Consider the following 14,791-nt stretch of genomic DNA (forward strand, 5'->3'; position numbering starts at 1 on the left):
GCTACAAGTCCATTAACGGTGACAAGAAAAAGGGTGTTTAATATAGAGCCCTGTGGAATGCCATACTCCTGGGTCCATGGAAAGCTAAGAACAGGACCAAACCACACTCTGAATGACTGATATGACAGAAACTCGTGAATGAAAATCAGAGGGGGTCCCGAAGACCACACTCTGAGCATAAGGAGCACGCCATGGTGCCAAGCTGTGTTGTAGCCCTTATGAAGGTCACATGATAAGACAGTGGCACTGAGAAAAGGCCTGCCAAACTGCAGTTTCTAAGGGAGAAGAAAACAGCAACAAGATAGTGGTGCTCAGAAAAGGCCTGCCAAACTGCAGTTTCCAATGGAAGCAGTTGATTGATTGGAGACTGTCTCACCTGAACGCTGCACTGGTAAGCAGATAAAAGGAACCAAGATTCGAGGACCCAACTGAGCCGACAAGCCACCAACTATTCTAGTAACTTTAGGGGACACTGGTCAAGCTGACTGATCATTAACTATCAAGGGATGACAGATACTTGGCAGACCTAAGGACAGGAACAGCAATACTGTTCCTCCACTGAGAAGGGAAAGTGCCTTGATGCCAGACATGGTTAAACACCTGGAGAAGATATTGTCATTGTGGAGCATTGAGATGTTGAAGCAATTGGTTATGGATGGAATCAGGGACAGGAGCTGAATCGTGGAAAGAAGAGAGGGCCAGAGGAAGCACTCATTCAGTAAAACGTCCACTGCGGAATTTTGGCTGATGAGGGGTAAGATATAAGGGGGGCGCATGAGCCTGATGTTTCCAGAGGAGGAAGGCAGCTGGATAGGAGGCTGATGATGATGCCATCGCAAAATGGGTCGCAAGGTATTCCACAAGAACTGATCGATCTGTACAAGGTCACCTGGAAGGGCAAGGCCTGGAATGGAAGCTGCCACTGACAACCATACAGGGTGCGGAGTGTAGCCCACATGCATGATGAAGGGACATACGAGCCTAGAGATGAGACAAAGTGCTCCCAATGCACCTGTTGTTCTATTTAATTAAGTAATGGGGTTTGGTGGGAAGATGTTTAAAGGTAATAAGACAACAGGAGGATGAGTGCCACTTAAGATATTGCAAGGTGCAACACCGATCACAGATAGCACTGACAATGACCGTACTTCACCAAGGAACTGGTTGATGGTGAACGAGGCCTGTAAAGTGGGGCACGTCAAAACCACCAGTGTAGATTATCTTATTGGATAACTCACAGATGACTTCATCAATGCAACCTGATAACCAGGGTGGAAAAATGATCTGGGAGGTATAGAGGCCAATCAGCATGATGGAAAGCCTAATGGGGTAACCTGGGCTTCAGGACGCTAGAAGGGAGCAAGGGAATCAATGGAAAATGATCATTATCACAGAGGTTATTGTTTGGCAACCACTGTATGGAAGGAAGAAGGGGACGGGAAGAGATCAAAAGATCAATGACAGAGAAAGTGTCATGTGTGAAACTATAATGATTATGGGAACCATCATTAAGAAGGCACAGGTCATCGTCCGTTAGAAAATGGTCAATGAGGAGCACCGGACTAGGTGAAAAAGTGCTGCTCCACAAAGGGTGGTGGGCATTTAATTCTCCAAGGAGGAGGAAGGGAAGGGGGAGATGCCGAAGGAAGGCAGTTAGGCCAGCAGATGTAGGTGGTCTGTCAGGAGGGAGATAAGAGACTGCAAACCATGACCACAGAGTCCAAGTGGACCCAGATGGTAACTGCTTCCAATGAGGTACGGAGAAGGATCCACGTACAAACAATATCCATACAGACCAATGCACAGACACCACTGGAAACCGTCAAAGGACTGACCCAGTAGCAACAAAGCCCAAAACCCATGAAGGGTCAGTAAGTGATCATCATCAGTAAAATTAAATTTCTCAAAAATGACACAAGCTGCTGAGTAAAAGAAAATATGAGATTGCGACTCTGGGAGGTGACGATAGTGCCCATTACAGTTCCAGTGAATAAGCACGGAGTGGATATCCAGATGGAAGGCAAAAGTGCTTGAGCCAGTCAAGGCGCCAGGTCACTATCCGTCACCAACAAGGATGGGGTGATACCCATATACAAAATGTCAGACTCAGGTTGTGAGGAGGGAGACAGCACATCTGTGGGGGCATCAGGGGGATTGTGGGGGCATCAGGGGGATGGAGGGGGCGGGGATCCTTGTCCAGAGACTTACGTTTCTTCTTCTTCCTTTCATAGGTTGAGGAAGGGAGGGCACAGAGGGAGAGCAGGCGTCTGCAAGATCCAGAACCGAAAGAAAGTGGGCTACCTTGAGACGCACAGACTGTGTGTCCCGTGGCCAAGTTGTGGTAGAAGGCCTCCAGCCTGAAAGACGCTGGGGGGGGGGGGGGGGGGAGTGGTCCCGGGAGGAAGTCTCATCACTGGCAGGCACCGAACAAGGGCGCACTTCTTCCACTGGGGAGGGGGAGCGGCACCTGGAGGGGAGGGCGTGGGAACCATAGGGGAGTGGGAGAGGAGAGGGGGACATGACTGTGGTTAGGAAGGGGTAGGTGGGGGATAAGATGTAAAAAGGGCAAAAGTAGAAGCCATCGACACAACAAGAAGTCAGTCAAATTTCTGACAAGCCTCAGTATAAGACAAATGATACAAGGACTCTTGTATCTTCTGGAAGACACGTGCCCAACACACAGGCACCAAAAGCATCACAAGGGGAGCAGGATGTATGGCTTCACATGACACCAGTAACACATAACCTTCACCATCTCTGCGAGGGTATCTCCCTCAGAAGCCAAAATGAAGGTGCTGGTATTGAATTGATAAAGTACGAGTTCCCTATGAAAAATAACTTCCTGAACCACATTCAGAGACTAGTGAAGTGTAATGGACACCACATCTCTAAGATGATCACAAGCACAAAGCGCTGCAGATTGATGGCAGAAGTAGTTTTAATCAACAGGGAACCTGACTGCATCTTACTGCGGGATTCCACTTTGCCAAACTTGCCTTTCATATTTTCCACCAAAAAAAATAAAAGGCTTTGTCATGAATGTGTCCCCGTCTGACCTAATACAGAGCAGGTAGTGGGGAAAGTGTTTCACCTCACCTAGGCAGTCCTAGCCCTCCTCCCAGAGTGTAGCCAGGGAAGGGAAGGGAAGGGAAGGCTTCAGGATCATAAGAAGAAGCATTCAATAATCTGTTACCACTTGAAGTTAGATTAGATAGATAGATTAGATAGATAGGTTAGATTAGATAGATAGAAGAAGGATGAAAGATAAAAGGCATGAGGAACAAAACTGTAAGAAAAACAGGAAACCAGGTGGATAGCCAGGTTGACATAAGTATAAACACCGAGAGAGGAAGAAGGAGACTGCGGGGAAGGAGAGAAGATGGGAAGGGAGGGGCACGGGGAAGGAAATGCAGCCCAAGAAGGGAGAATGGGCTGCAACAGATTGGGGGGCCCGTGGGCATCACACACTAACTCATAAAAGAATTGTGCACCCTCTGGGGAACAATATGTTTGGCAACAGAGTTGAATCAGTGTAGACATCACCAGTGGTCCAATGGTAGAAACATACCGTGCCCAGCATTCTCCTTTCAGTTATTTTATGAGGTGGTGGACGTGGGCACGTAGCCATATGAAGGCAACGAGGTGCTCCATTGGTATACATCTCTTATGGCATTGTAGAAACTGTCTGCAATCTATAATGGCCATGGCAATTTTTTTTTTTTTTTTTTGTGCAAGGTAGGGGGGGGGGGGGGGGGGTTCCACCACAGCATTGTCTTTCAAAGGGGGATCCCAAGGAAGTGTCAGCTGCTGAAAGAATTGCTGCATTTGGGGGCTGGACAATCACATTAGTAGCTACATGTGGTGGGTTGTGAAGGGCAATGACAGTGGTGAAAGCATCCCAGTCACCTTTGGAGAGTGAGTCCATCTGGGTGGATGCCCAGGCAAGGCCACCAAAGGAGGGCCGAAACAATCAGAATGTTATCACTGTCACAAACGTCATCACGGACTCTCCAATGAATGGATGGGAGAAGACCTGGGCTGCAAATGGAAAGAGCAATGGCCAAATAAAGACACATATGCCACACCAAAGTGTGTGATACCTCCAGTATTGAAGAGGCAAAGATTGAGCTCTGTGAGCAATTTTTCGACAGCTTTGCTATGGCCATTGGTCATAGTTCCACACCACAAAGGGTTGTGGCCACTGAAGTCACCCAGTATTAGGAAGGGTGGTGGGAGCAGAGGAGCAGTGCAGACAATGCATTCTGGGACACTTCATCATCAGAAGGGAGATACACATTATAGATGGTAAATCCCAGAGATGTCTTCATGTGAACAGCCACAGCCTCCTAGGACGTATTGAGTGACATTTGTTTGCTGTAGACGGAGTACGAAAGTATGTGCAAACACCAACCAATGCTCTTTCATGGTCAGTGTGATTCCTAGCTCCAATAGCCATGGACGGTAGGTGTCCACATTGCAGGGACACAAGTTTCCAGTAGGGCGAAAAAAAACAACAGAGGAAAGGCACAATAGATGTCGTAGTTAAGCCAAGTGGCAGAAAAAGCTGCAACAGTTCCACTGGAGGATCATGCTATCGGTTTCCTGTGGGGGCGTGAAGGGAACAAGGAGGCAGGTCATGTGTCAGGGCCGCCTGCTGCTACTGGTTGTGAAGATTATCAACACACATTTGTTCCAAATCAGGGTGCATGAGGGTTTCAGGGCCAGAGGGGCCACCTGGAACACTGCCTTGGATGCAGAGGGGGTACATGTGGGGTCTGGCAGCAAGGAGGCCACCAGAATCTCCCTCTTTTTTTGGAGGACTATTATTTGTCTTTGGAAAATTTAGACTTCTGCAAAGGCTTGTCTGCCCCAGATTCTGGAATAGATGAATAAGTCTATGAACTGCAATCTGTAGCTCCTTCAGCCCCTGGCTGGCATCAGGTTGCAGGTCAGCAATGTCCTGTGCATGGAGCATCCCTTTCTGATAAGAAGTGCTGGAGGAGGTTATTGCTTCTCAGGTGGGGGTTGCGGACTGATGAGCCTGGCAAATGAGTCTATACTCCCAAAGGGGCTTTGGGGGAAGCAGGAGGAGGAGGACCCCCAACCACTAGAGGGGCAGGTGTACTCAATTGGCCCCAAAGGCCAGACTTAGAAGACACAGAAAGTGATGGAAAAGTCACTCAAGATGATGACATCATCGTAGCAGTAGCATAAGACATCATTGTATGTGTAGGATGTAGGCAATCATATTTCTTCTTGGCCTCTTTTTGTATGTGAGACACCTATAAGATTTTGTATTCTTGGATTTTCTTTTCTCATTTGAAAATGATACAGTCTGGTAAACATAGGGGGAACGGTGCTCCTCACAGTTGACACAGATGAGGGGAGGCACAAGGAGCATTCTTGTGCAACTGACTGCCATAATCCTTACAAACAGGACTGGTGTTAAAACACAAATACGTGTCCAAACCGCATGCATTTGTAGCATCGCGTGGAAGAAGGAACACACAGCTTTATTTCACAGTGTACTCAGTCACCTTGACCTTATCAGGCAACGAGTCACCTTGTCAAAGGTCAACAAGAAGGCTCCAGTACCCACTCTGTTGTCATTTGGTACCCACTGAGCATGACACAAAATGCACACATCGTTACTTCAAATTAGCTAGAAACTTGGCATCAGTTTGTGAAAGGAGATCTCTGTGGAAAAAATACTCTTCACCGTATTCACATTTTTAGGTGGGTTACACTGGCAGAAATGTCATCCAGCTTATCACAAGCAAGCAAGCAGTGACTGTGACTGAGCAGGAGAGGCCATTTTATGCAGAACAGAGCCACTTTTCATTTTTGAAATCACTGTCTCTTCCCCAAACCTGTCTTTACGGTGTTCGATGAAGAACAATCACTTTGTAGTCAAAGAGGAATCCCTGCCTACCCTAGAACAAACCAAGTATTAGTGGGAGTAATTCTTGTGTTTTCTTTGTCCCCTATGTTCCTCCCCTGGTGTAGCCAGGGAAGGGAACATTTTGGGGTCATACCTCTCCATAATATAATATGTCAGCTCCAGAAGAGACTACTGGAGCCACGTAGCCACCAGCAGAAGAAAGTTTAATTCACTTCATTGGAAAATCTTCTGCCATAGTACCACCCATTCTGAATGGGGGCTCTCACTATGAGGGCCACCCGACCACAGCAGCCAGTGAACTGTTGCTCAGAGTCCCTATCCCCCAGCCATGATGGGTACATACTCCTTGGCATGCATGTGGAGTTTCCGGGTTTTGGGCATTGTACTGTTGCCAGAAAGTAGGGTGCAAAGAAAGAAAGAAAGAAAGAAAGAAAGAAAGAAAGGCAGAAAGGCCCAAAAGTTGGATAGGTGGTCTTCCCCACATGATCCACAGTTCTGTAAAATTTAGAAAAGGACTAGCAAATCAAGCCCAAGAAGGGGACTATATGATTTATAACAAAAAGCTTTAGAAGGCCGGGAAAGTAAGAACAAAAGTTTCCAAAACACAAACTTGATCCAAGCACAGTCAGCACCAAGAAAACTGTTCCATGGGAATGCAGAGAGGAATGGGAAGAAGATAGCTTGCATCTCAGAAAGGAAAGTAGCACTGCATGGGCTGGGGCCCCATGGTGGCTAAGCATGTACTCACAAAAGAGATATGAGCTCCCCTTGGGGGGGGGGGGGGGGGGGAGTATGATTTGAATGGTAAGTCATTTTAAAAGTAGTAACAGCAAGGTAGATTTGTTACATGTTCACTTTTACTGCTGGAGTTGCCTCTCCTTACATATTTTATTCAGCTGTTATACACTGTTTTGCATCCTACTTTATTGTATAAAATTTTCTTAGGCTACGTTTTCTCAACTTGTTTACAGATCTGAAGAGGGCTGTAGAAAGCAACAAAAACTAGTCCTCATGCTTTAATTATTTAACGAAACAAGCAGTACAGGCATTAAAAGCTTTTTATGTTAATTTTTTTTATTTAATAAATTATTTTGGGATTGCTGTCTCCTTCCTGACAGTGTCGGGCTTCACTAATCTTGAGTATGCCATCTAACCTGGGTAGTTGGGTGGCATGCATCAATTTAACCTCATCTGGCATAACAGACTCCTTAAAGAGGCTCCCTCTCTCTGAACAGGGTCATGTCTCATCACTGAGTAGCAGTAAGAATTTGTGTTGGTAATCTTCAGTATTTGATACTACAATCACACTATCTCTATCAGCTAGCAAGGCGGCAATTTCCTTGACCTCACAAAACAGGTAGACACACAGTTATTCTTCCACGCAAATGTTATGTTTTGCTTGTTCAGTCTCAGCTAGAATACAGTACAGGAAATTCAGCACAGTAAGTAATTTCATTATGAATAACTAGATACTCTCATGGAGAGAGAAACTGTATGTAACACATGCAGAGTGAAGCAAAGACAAGCTCGCTCACTCGGGGTCAGTACCACTGAAGTCAATCCATGATGCCACCATATCAGTCACACCTTTTTAATAATAATAATAATAATAATAATAATAACCACCACGTGCCCTAGTGCATGGGGGAACTGGCACTTGACTTGTCTGCCAGTTTTCACAATAGTGCAGATAATAGACAGCTCCTTTTCTGAAGGTTCCGTTGGTGCCAGGGGTTGAGCTAAGCTATCTGCGGAAGTGTCAGCTTCAAACACTGGAGTGCAGTGTTGTGGTCTGAGGAACAAACATAACCTCATAGGTGTATGTAGTGAGCCACTATTAAAACTGTCTCCCATTTGTCAATTTTAAAATTGTGACTTTCTCTTGATATTACCCTGTAAGTCCAGAGCACATCAAAACGAGTGGTGGATGCAGCACATCATCCCTAAGCCACACACGAGAACTTTCCTGCAGATCTTTTTGCACAAAAACCTCCATCTCCAAGTCTGACAGGGTTTATAGGCTGGATGTTCCCCATTCTGGTACAGAATTGTTGCACACCCTGTGTACATAGCTCAGGGACAGCTAGCTGCAAGGAAGATAGTGGGATAAAATCTGCTGGAACTTGCAGCTGCTCAGCAGAGACCAATAAGACCTGAAGCATTGTAAGTCTTCCTTCACTATCATTCGCAATTTGAGTAGGACCAAGGGCAGAGGGGCAATTTTGAGCAACCAATGTAATCACTACCATTCTGTTGCTGGTGGAATGGCAGGTTATACTGTGGGCGGAGGTGGTGACAGCTGCACAGTAGAAGTAGTCTGCGGAAAACTTGGCTATCCAATGGTTTCCATGAAGAGTATGGTAGTGGGCCCAAAATGTCCACGTATAACACAGAAATCTTGCTGTTGACTTTAGGAAGCGAGCGATCAACACAAACGTGCATGCCAATCTTGTTACGCTGCATATGCCCACATGTGACAGTCTTTTTGTACTTTAGGCCACAGGACTGTTGGAGACAAACTTGGCTGTGGCTTCAATTCCTGGGTGGACTAGGTTATGCAGTGCAATGAAAACATGGTGATGTTCTGGTTCGTAGGGTCACTGCTTCCCCTTTGTAACACTTCTGATACTAAATGTAACTGGGTTTTCTCTTTTGATGCTAGTCACTTGTCAGGATGAGCATTACTGCAAAGGGCATTTGATTCTAAAGCATTATGTCAGGGTGAAAATACTAAATAAATTAATTTTTCTCTCTTAACAACATGTGCGCAGAGTGGGTTCTTCCTTGGCTCGGGTATGAGGTAGAATGAAACAGCATTTTTACATAAGATAACTTTTACTGAAAGTTTTGTACAACTGTTTCCTTACTGGATGTTCTGGCTCGGAGAGCGGCAGCTGTGTCGTTCGCAAAGCCTTCTGCTGCGGCAGCGTCGTCGTCTGATTACACATGGCGATGTGTATCTCATGTCGCCGTTTCGCCCAGTTGACTGGAGATGCACAGTGTGCTGTGGCCCGTTTAATTATTGAGAACAAAGTCGTGAATTGGACGGTGATACCTTGGATGTGGCGTCCCAATGTTTCTCTTCTCTATGCGGCCACGTGTGTCAGTGTTGTGCGTCGGCCAGCGGAGCGGCGCGGCGGGGGAAGTCCAGTGTCCCGGACTCAAACAACGGACTCCAGCTTGCCAGTCTTTGGCTGTCCGATCTTCATCCCAGCTCACAGGTGACTGCTGATGTGAGGCCGTCTCCTTCCTGTCCTCACGAGTCACCCGGGTACGTAAAAATCAGCCTTCAAATACCTTTTAACTTCTGTCCTCTGGCGGCAAGGCTGCGGCTTGCTATTCCATCGCAGCAGCGGACTTTGTGCTTCTGTGTATGATGTAGTCTCTTCCTGCATGACGGTCTTCAGCACCGAAACTGAACTGAAAACTACTACTCTTGTCGGGCCCACTGCGCTTCGCGTATTTATTCACTTCAGTTCACTGGAGGTGAATGAATTCACGGTCATTGCCTCTTCTGTCACATTGAAAAGCTTCTCGAAGAATCTTCTAAACGTCGGTCATTGGCTCTTGGAATGTAGGCGAGGGCCTTTGATCACATGTGACAATTGAGAAACACGTAAGCTGAATCGTGAATCGACAGCGTCCGCTTATGTGGGGAGGGCGATGGCTTCTCCGGAACGTGCTGACTTCACGGTCATTGGCTCTTCTGTCACTGCTGCTCTGCCCGCTGTTTGCCAGTATGTAATAATTCTAAACTAAGTTTTCCATTTATTTTCTGATTTCTACTTCACTTCACATTGGTTTCACTAATTTATTCACCTATCTTAAGTACCACTCAACACTTTTACTAAATCACAGTAAATATGGCCAGCACATTAGTAGTTAATACTCATCTCATCTACAATGCTGCTTGCTGCTCCTGTATAAGATGGTGCAAAATAGAATCTTCCCCTAGCTTAGGTAGCACCTGTCACAGATCCAAGAGAAGCAGTCAGCAACGAGGTTGTTCTTGCCTGCTATGAGGTCCACATCAGTTATGAACTGTGCTATATACTCCGCATGCCTGCATTGATGTGGTAAACAGAGGTTTGTGCCTTGCTGAAAGGTAGCTGCTAGTGGCTTTTATCTCCCTTCAACAGATGGCCAGAAAAGCTCGAAAGATGAGTAGATAACACACTACTCATGATCAATAGCACCCTGTTTTTGCAGCTGTGCCATAAGTTTTTAGGAAAGAATGCGGGCAGCAGCTGTTTGCCATCGTTTTTTTGAGATCTTGGAAAGCTGGACTCCATGGTATTTTACAATTTCCTGTAGTATATTTACCGGTGAGTAGTGTAATGAGTGGCTCCTGGACACCACCTAAGGGCTGACTACACCAGTGTTAATCAAAAGTTAACTGCAGTTAAGTTGGCATTCAATCGTGGTTAACACCAAATTCAACTACGCCAGCCTTGGTTAAATGAGGGAGTTAAGCAAGGTTACAGCTGACCAACGTCAGAGGTTCATTAATTTTTAATTGATCGTGGTTAAAATGACAACCATATTGGTGTACTTGTGGAAAGGGGAAATCCTTTCACAGAATATCGGGACACAAAATTGGAAGAGAGATTTAGTGGTGTTTATTAGACATCAATGAGAGGTTGGAATTTTGTACTTATTGGTAGAACCCTGTCTCACAAAAGATCTGACTCCTGATGACATTAGGAGCACAGGCAACTAAAACATTTAATACAGTTATTGGTGACCGTGCTAATGTACATAGTACAACAGTGCAAAGAATTACCTGTGATATTTCGAGGGTCATATACACAATGTCTCCACAGTTCACAAAGTTTTCTTCTCAAGCAGCATTAAACTCCATGAATGATGGTTTCAGCATACTGGGTGGATTTCCTGCAGTCATTGGTACAGGGGATTATATTCACCTAAGGATTCACGCTCCTCTGAGACACAATGCAGATCTTATCCGCAAAAGAAAATAATATTTTTCCATTTACCTGCCAAACCATCAGTGATCAAAATTTAATAATACAGAACGTTGCTACTGGGTGGCCTGGAAGGGAATTAAACTGTATTACTGTATTTTACGATAACTCCAGTTTCTCCCCAACCCTACATCCATCTTTTTTAAAAACAACAAAGCTCTAAAAAGACATCAATTTCAAAATTTGAGAAATTCGGTCTCTTTTTCTTGCTTTCCATACTTACTATAAACTGCATGTAAATACCAAGGTGGTTAGAGGTATGTACCACAGACAGCACTCACCATTAACTCTACATGTCTAATGGGTGCCTTCCTTTGTAACACACCAAGTTAACCACGGTCAAATTCCCAGCCAGCTGAATGCATTCTGCTAATGGGGTGAGGTGGGGGTGTTGGGGGGGGGGGGAGAGGGAGAGAGAGAGAGAGAGAGAGAGAGAGAGAGAGAGAGAGAGAGAGAGAGAGAGAGAGAGAGAGGGGGGGGGGGGGGGGAGAGAGAGAGAGAGAGAGGGGGGGGGGGGGGGAGAGAGAGAGAGAGAGAGAGAGAGAGAGAGAGAGAGAGAGAGAGAGAGAGAGAGAGAGAGAGAGAGATATCACAATTAAGCTTTAATCATGGTTAAGGGATCCCTGAGACTTGCTTTTTAATTGACACGTGGTGCAGTCAGCCCTAAATTAGGAAAGTGATGTTGGTAATGCCTCCCCAATGTGCAATTTGTGATAACGATTATGCCATATTCTTATTGGCAGCATAAACATTGTCACAGGTGTCTGACCTGCTGTTCTGCTAAAGTGGAGACTACTAGAATGTCATTTATGTAGCAGAATACAAATGGTAATTCACAAAGCAACTCGTGCATAAATTGTTGCAAAGTTTTGGTGGTCTTTCTTTGGCCATATGTGTAAAATTTTACAGTAACAAGTTGAATGGTATGATCACTGCCGTTTGATAGTGCATGGAGCCATGGGAATTAGGGAAAATGCATTGATACAATATATAACACTTAATATTTTAGCATAGGTAATGGTACTGTTAAAATCAGTCATATTGGGTATGGGATCACAGCCTGGAATTGTTCAGTAATTAAGCACCATGTTGTCTTCAGAAAACAGATAGTTGGTATTCATCATACAGCGGAGATGCCGAGTCGCAGATAGATACAATAAAAATATCGTCAGAAAATGAGCTTTTGGCCAACAAGCACACACGCGCACACACACACACACACACACACACACACACACAGACAGGCAGGCAGGCAGCTGAAGCCAAACTTTTCATAATATTGTTACATTCCATCCTGGATTCCACAATGTTTTCCTTCATTTTTGCAGGGTCACCACTATGGGATATTCAGTAGGATAGGTAATTATCTCATAAATAACTGTTTCATTAACAATGGATACGTTTATTCATATTAAGTTAAAAGCATTCTCATCTAAGATTGATTGTAGCCAATAATAGCTATACTTACGGTAAACATGGTCCTAAGTAAGAGTGTAACCGGTGATTTCACATATAATAATAATAACAAATAATCTGCTGTATGAACAGGTTCCAAGTCTACTACTTTTATTGTTGGTATCAATGATTAAGTTCTTAACTAATTATGTACTCAATTAGAACATTAACGATAATTAGCATGGTTCTCAAACCAAGGAAAGCTGCATATCCACTCTATTACAGATATGTTGGTGAGTATTACAATGAAAAAAGTGGGAGCACATGGAATTTTGTTACCTGATATGAGGGGAAAGCATTCCAAAAGTGGAAAACAAAACAATCTGACAAAGTAGACAGTGCAAGAGCATATAAATACAGCAGCATTCATTGTGTAGAATTACATCACACAAGGAAAGAAACATGCAGCAGATACCTTGATGCCAAAGTGAGCATTGCAAATATGCACAGAATGTACCAGGAATGAATCAAGGAATGTAAGTAAGTCTCCTTGAATCCTGCCACATTAATGCAATATACTGATATATTCAACCAACTATATAATTTTTCACTCTTTCAGCTTAAAAAGGTTAAGAGTGAAATATGCAAACTTTACACTAGTTCTTCTGGAAAGGAGAAAGCAAAGTTGGGAAACAAGTATCCCTCTCACAATGCAAATAAAGCTATTGACAAGGAACTGAAAGAAAAAGATGAAATGACTTCAATCTTAGACAGTTCATTATCAGTGCATGTTTCGATCTGCAGAATACGTTGGCCAGTACTCTGTGTGATGCGAGCCTTTATTACTACAAAAGAAAATATTCCACATTCAGTGTCATGGTATATGACATGGAAAACAAGGAACGGCAATGCTATGTTTGGCATGAGGCCATTAGCCATCATAGTCTAAATGAAAGAGCCAGTTGTCTACCATTTCTTATAGTTGCAAGCTGATAAAGGTAGCAAAATATTAAAACTCTACTCAGATAGCTGTGGAGGGAAAATACAAACAGATTCCTATTTTCAATATTCGCCACTGCATCAATAACTTTGTAACATGAATCACACATTGCTTTGAGAACAGGGGCACTCCCAAAATTAGGGTTACTCAATGCACACACTGAGCCAAAGAAGAACCTATCTGTGTACATTCTGGATCAGTTGATCACTTTAATTATAAGGAGTAAGGTCATTGGTAAACAATACACAGTTAACAAAACAGGTCAGGGCTTAATACACAACTTCAAGAAAGTTGTGCACAAGCAACAGTGGATGTGTGACACCAGTAAAAATAAGGTCATGTGGAGTAAAGTACAGGAAATTGCTGCCTTAGAAGGATGATCATACAAAGTGTACTTAACGTACAATTACCAGGTGAAAGGAAAGTGTATATTTGTCCATAAGCAATCTAGAGGAAGGCAGCTATCATACAATGACATTGTCAAACACGCGTATCACATTTTCCTCTCTACCTACAGATGATGTATCAAGTGTTGATGAATGAGGATTTCTTATGAAAAGTGCAAAAGGACATAATACATTATTTTGTCAGTTTCTGTTATCAAAAAGCTATTGTTGTGCAACTTACAATAGAAATATACTGCAGAATTTTCTACAGAGAAACACTGTCTGCAAAGTCCATTTTTCAAAACCGGTAGAGAACATTAGTATAGGACATTTAAACCTCTATTTGTAACTGTTAATCTAAGAGATTTCAATGAAATTGAAATAAATTTCGATTTATACTGTTTATTTAAACTTTTTTGCTGCTTCTGTTAAACTGACAATTTGCAGTTAAGATATTAATACTTGGAGCAGTTAAATGTAAACCACCACACACAGAGGTTACATATAACTGTTCAGCACTACAGCGAAAACAGTGGGCAATTACAATCAATTTTACAATAACACCAATCCTTCAATAGTGAGCACCAATATAGATTACTTTTATGAACTATTTATGATGTAACTGCATTTGCAAACAAAATTCAGATAAAAAGTAGTGTTCTGATAAGAGCATTTTCTCCACCTAAACTGCAATGGCTCATGAAAGTTATACCTCTTATTCAAGTACACATCACAACATTTAAAATTGTGATACATTTTGTGGTATACTGTTCATATTAAATATTGTTACACTACCATTCTTTTTAGTGGAAGCTCACTAATCAGAAGCAACTGTGGCTGCCACACAATATTTATAACTAAACCAACAATAATTTTCTGAAACAAATGTACCAATGAATTACTACTTTTATCGGAACAATATTGACAAAACCGTATATCCTATAATGAACATACTAGCACAGTGGGCTATCTCATGAAAATCTCTGTGTTTTAGTTCTCCGCGATCCGCTAATGCTGCTGACCTCTCAAGTCTATGAGCTATATGCAGTATCAAATACCTCTTACATAAATTTTAAATTACATCTCTTGCAGAAAAAATATCACAAAAATAACTCTGGTGCAG

Source organism: Schistocerca piceifrons, chromosome 3 (assembly GCF_021461385.2).
Source record: "Schistocerca piceifrons isolate TAMUIC-IGC-003096 chromosome 3, iqSchPice1.1, whole genome shotgun sequence".
Lineage (NCBI taxonomy): Eukaryota > Metazoa > Arthropoda > Insecta > Orthoptera > Acrididae > Schistocerca > Schistocerca piceifrons.